Source organism: Thunnus albacares, chromosome 13 (genome assembly GCF_914725855.1).
Source record: "Thunnus albacares chromosome 13, fThuAlb1.1, whole genome shotgun sequence".
Taxonomy (NCBI): domain Eukaryota; kingdom Metazoa; phylum Chordata; class Actinopteri; order Scombriformes; family Scombridae; genus Thunnus; species Thunnus albacares.
In genome coordinates this window covers 19,826,637-19,832,009 of record NC_058118.1, presented here as the reverse complement: position 1 = coordinate 19,832,009, position 5,373 = coordinate 19,826,637, and the positions used below count along the sequence as shown (strand labels likewise).

Genomic DNA, 5,373 nt, shown 5'->3' with positions numbered 1-5,373 from the left:
GCCTCCCACATAGGTAACCCTGTGATGGGAGAATAAGGGATCGATCCGTTGCCAACCTTCCCCCATCCAACACTGATTAAGCTGGGTTGGTATGCGTCTCCTCCGCTTGTAAGACAAATAAATTATAGTTGATTCGAATCAGACAAGTGTGATTGAACAAAGGCCAGAACACATGGAGAGCGTGGGCAGGTGATCGATCCACAGCAGTGGCAACATGGTAATGTGAAAGGTGATTAAGGCCGACAGATTAACAGAGCTGCTGACCTTAAAACCAAGGATGTGTCCTTCGGTCTAGAGTAAAGCCACATCTGCTGCCCAAGGAGCCAGAAAGTAGGCTGCATATTTCCTTTTCTGAAACACTGTTGCCACCTTGAATGAACCTGAACTGTAGCCCACCAAACATCTTGAACATCTACAAGCACAAATTATACAGTAGAACTGATTTACATTTGATTTTCAGCAGGGTGGCAGCTAATACTGGAAAAAAGGTAAGGCACATTATTATGTCATGCAGTGATGTTTTTTAAATGTATTAGTTGCCCCAATAGAAGTAACCACTAAACCCCTATGATGTCAGTAAAATATTTTGTCCATAAAGAATAAGGATGACATTATTTTGTATCTTCCTATTGTGTGTTTTTGGTCTTTTCATTGGATTTTGTGAAAAATATATAATATAGCCAACCTTATCCTTCACAGCAACATAAAAATTGCTAAATATACTGGAGTAACCAAATTTTTGGCCATATGTGCTTATAACCTGCACATTTTCTGTATTGCTGAATATAGTGCAACAATGTACCACCACAAGGGTGTAAGTTGTGACTCAGCGATTTTGTTTTTGAGGTCTGTCACTCAGCTGTTGCATGGAACAGATATGAAAATAAAATAGAAATGAAATAAAACCATCTTCTTATCTGACACTGCTATAGTAATATGCTATAGTCACACAAATTACTTGGACAGGGTTAATGAAAGATTGTGGTTTGGTTTAAAATGATTACGTAGTGAAGGTTACAGAACAATCATGACGTTCATGCTTAAAGGTGTGTTCAGACAAAACGCAAAGCACATTTTCGCTTTCATTTATGTAACAGATTCATAAAAGATTCATGAAACATTTTCAACTCACACGGTCATGTTTTTGCATCAATTTGTGCGTCGTCTACTTGCGTCTTTGCATTGACTTGCATTGGCTTTGTGTTGGGTCTGAACACATAGTAAGAGAAACCTATGTTGACTGTTGGTAACAGCAGTCTCCATTTTGTTGACCATTCCAACCATCCAGCCTCCTTCTTCTGTGGACTTAAATGTAGAGTCAGTGATTGTGGAGAAAGATTGTTCAGTACGCTTTTTGTCAAATTCAGCTAATATCACTTCACGGTCCACTAGCTGTCTGTTCTGTGTGTGCGCTGAAAAAAAATCTGGTGTTCGTACACAGATCTGACTGTGTAAATGGGAAACAAAGTGTCTTGGACTGCGCCACACAACACTATTCCAGCCAATAAACAGGCTGCTTGTGCACAGGATAGGGGGAAGTCATCAGAGCAGGCTATCTGTGATGACATGACAGTCTCCCATCTCCAGCACCCGTCAAATGGTGGCCATGGCCAATTCACATAGCAAGTGTTTTCTCACAGAACAGGTACGTTTCCATTTTATTAAATGTATCAATCTACACTGAATCCGAGACAATCTCATGGAGACCCTGCTATTTTTTACGTTCCGAGTCTGTTTCTGTCACGTTTAATGAAGCGTAATATGAGCAGGCAGCTGTTTAAATCACAGAATTACCCCTCCATGTATGTGTTTTGAACTTATTAACCGTACTAATTAATCAATAAATACAAACACTGTCGATTTCTTCCCATGAAGCTAACATGAAAACTATTTTGGTTCAGTAAATTCCTGTAGTCAGTCAGCCTGATGAAGGCAGTTTGGCCGGTTGCTGTCCTCTCAGCTCCCCAGGAGCTGCAGCTGACAGACGGCTGCTTCTGTGGATAGAGACGCTGAACCCAGGTCGAGTGAGAAGTGGGGAGGCTGCAGAGAGGCGGAGAGTGTGGATAGACTGTTGTGCTCACATGAAATTAATTTTTTTTTTCACTTTTGATAATGTGTGAGAGGAACAGAAATTACTCAGCTGACACATCGCTCTGGATTCTGCTATATTTCTCTTTTGGTCATTGTCTTGGCACAAAGGGAGGTGTGTATTTGATTGGGTGTTAAGTTCAAATTTCAACAATTTTTCTCTAGATTGACTGACTCTACCTTTACTCTGCAAGACTGGGCTCTATAACAACATCACATTGTTTCATAATTCTGTTATCAAGTCCTACAGCTGCTAGAGAGCTTTGTCACTTGAAGGTAAACATGTAATTTTGGGCATTTGCTGAAACAACTGGTGCTGTCATCTTTGTTGGGAGAACAATTTTCACTCGCTTTTATCTATCAAATGTTAAATTCCACAATGACTCAGACTCAAGCATATGGGACATGCAACACCATGCAACACTATTTTTTCATGATTCAAATCTATTATTCTCCTCTGGCACGCTTGATGAAGCAATCTCCACTGGCAGCTGTTTCAGTCACACACATGTGCCGCTGTCTCTATGTGATGAACTTATTTACTGTATCTATAATAAATGATCAAGAGCCACAGTTTGACTATGAGCTAACCAGTTTCACTTGGCATGTTGACTTACAGTGGGAAAAAAGAATCAATAAGTAAAAATGTAGTTTCCATCCTGTATATTATTAATGAGGCCCACATGAAAACTTTTTTTTGTTAGCCTGGTGAAGACAGTTTGGCTGCCTGCTGACATGACAGCTGGCTCTTAGGACAGTGAAATTCGTAACAGAGGTCAGAGTTGGTGTAGATTGAACGGATGGATGGTCATGTCTTGTCTCTACTGTGAATTCCCTATAACACTGTAGTCTCTTATGACAAAAATCTACTCATTGTACCATAAAGTACTCTGAATATAATGAATGAGCTAATAATGGTTTAGATAACTTAAATCAGATCTGCAGTGCTGTGAAATGAAGACAATTTGTATTTCTAATTTTCTAACAAAATGTAGATACATGCTGAAAAAGGCTGACCCACATGTTTTGTAAAATCTTTGTTCAATCAGATGAACAACTGAAAATGCAGCTGCAACAAGTTCACTTTAGACAGAATGTAAGTCTTGTTATCTGGGTTTTATACCCACTCACTGACAACATTCATAATTCATGCTTTGAATGTAACTGTTGACTTGTATTTCAATGATTAGATTTTCTATACGTGTTGGTTTATGCATTTTAATGTTAAGCACACCTTGAGTTTGCTTGAAATACAATGTACTATAAAAATATAATTGCCTTGCCTCACCTACCTGAAATTGTTAGGTCACTTGAAAAATTAGGTAAATCCATTTCTGATTATTTGGCTTCAAATCTTGTTTGACACATTAACACAACACATGTGGAGTACAGATGGGAAATAGAGGCTCCCTCCATTTATCGTGTTGTGGAAAGCCACTGGGGAGGAGAAATAGATTGATTTGGTCCACACACCATTAGACGTTCTCCCATATAACCTTCACCTCTGGGCTTCCTTTGATGAACAACAATGCAGAAAAGAGAAATTGGATTGACTGTGTTGTATTTGTTAGTGGCAAGTCTTTTAACATGCGGACCTGTCAGCAGATGGCCTTCTTATCATTTAATAGGAAAGGTTGAACCATCTGATTCCCCTACTCCTCATTTAACCAGGATCTATACAATTGAACAAACTGAAAATCTAGGAAGTGTGGGAAGGAATAATAAATGCATTGCAATCTCATATTAAGCTTTAAAATTCTCAGTTGTCTTTGAGCAAAAGATGTCACGCCACCTAACGTCACATCACGTCATGTCACATCTTGTCTCATCTCGTCACATCATAACAGGACACGATACGTTGTCATGACATCTATAATCATCCAGTCTGCCGTTATTTTTTCAGTGACTAATGATTTTTTTTTTTTCTGACATTTGCCCAAATTTGTCAGCATGTTGTGTTCTGGATTGTTTTCTTCACTATGAAAAGTATGAAGCAAAAAAACAAAACAAAAAGCCCCAATAACAATCATATTTGCAGAATGTCAATGAATTGTGTATGCACATCTTTTCTCTGCTGATTTGTTGCTCTAGGCCAAAACATTGATTGGTTGCATAATTTTAGAGCAGTTGGGTAAACAAGTGATGCAAAATGTGGCAAATTCTCATAAATTCTGTCTCATGTTTGCCCTCTGCATCCCGTATCCCTTACCTAGACTTGGACAGAATACCAATGCGGAACATGCAGTAATAAAAGAGCTTAGGTGAAACCATAAGTATAACCATTTACAATTACAGTGCTACACCTGATGAGAATCCGTGCTCTGTCTACCCAGAAACTCTTCCTTTGACATGGAAATGCACATAACCTTGGAGATGTGAACTGCGGGGGTGGGGTGGGGGTGGGGGTTTGATTAAAGAAAAAAGCTTCAAGTACCATCAGTGGAACCGAATGAGGAGAGATGGAAAAAAAGCACCAACAAATCCTTGAACAAAAATCTGAATGTTTGTTTTCTTCAAGCACTCATACTGCATGCTGAGAATGAATACAAGGGGTTGATGGCTGTTTTGGAAATGTGTATTGCAAGTTTGCAAGTGTTTGATTACTTTTTGCACTCATGTGGGACACAGAGTGTAGAGGTGGTAAAGTGGAGAAAAGTGAATGTAAAGTGGAGAAATATCAAGTGTTTATTGTTCTTCAAGCAATCATAATCATTGTGTTTACAATGTTTTTGCTGTCTGTCCATCCTCCAGATTTGCAGACTGGGCCCATGCAGACTGGTCATATGTCATATGACCATATATGTGTGTGAAGAGCTTGATGTCTTCATGTCAAGGCTGCAAGGGAATAAAATGTTTTATGAGACAAGACTTCAGATGTCAATTGATGCCACACATATGACAAATACTGAGATATTGACCCTGTAATCCAGCTTTGTGTTTGTGTGCAGTTTTGAATAGAATTTACATTGACAATTTGTGTGCAATATCATGCCGTGCTAAATAAATAAATGTATACATCAAAATAAAAAGGAACCTTTCAATAAATATGATATATTTGCACTATAAGACCTAAATCATTTGCTACTTTCTATATTATTATCCTTGACACATCCAAAATGCTATGAAATTTCCCAACAAAGTCTGGTGAAGTCTGCAGAAAATGCACTTAAGTTCTGCTGGTGGACTTGATGTTGAAGGGTCGAAACAATGCACCGGCCCATTAACAGCACTCTAATTCATTGTTTTTTTGTGGACTGGTTTCCAACCTCTGCACCTGTGGCTACT

At 38.8% G+C, this 5,373-nt stretch overlaps 1 long non-coding RNA gene across 1 annotated transcript; it reads left to right on the top strand.

Annotated features, from left to right (window-relative positions):
* The first annotated feature begins 1,888 nt into the window (after positions 1-1,888).
* Positions 1,889-5,151, top strand: LOC122995586. Its single transcript, XR_006406818.1, has 2 exons — positions 1,889-2,203; positions 4,840-5,151. It is a non-coding gene; the product is annotated as an uncharacterized LOC122995586 (long non-coding RNA).
* The last annotated feature ends 222 nt before the right edge of the window (positions 5,152-5,373 follow it).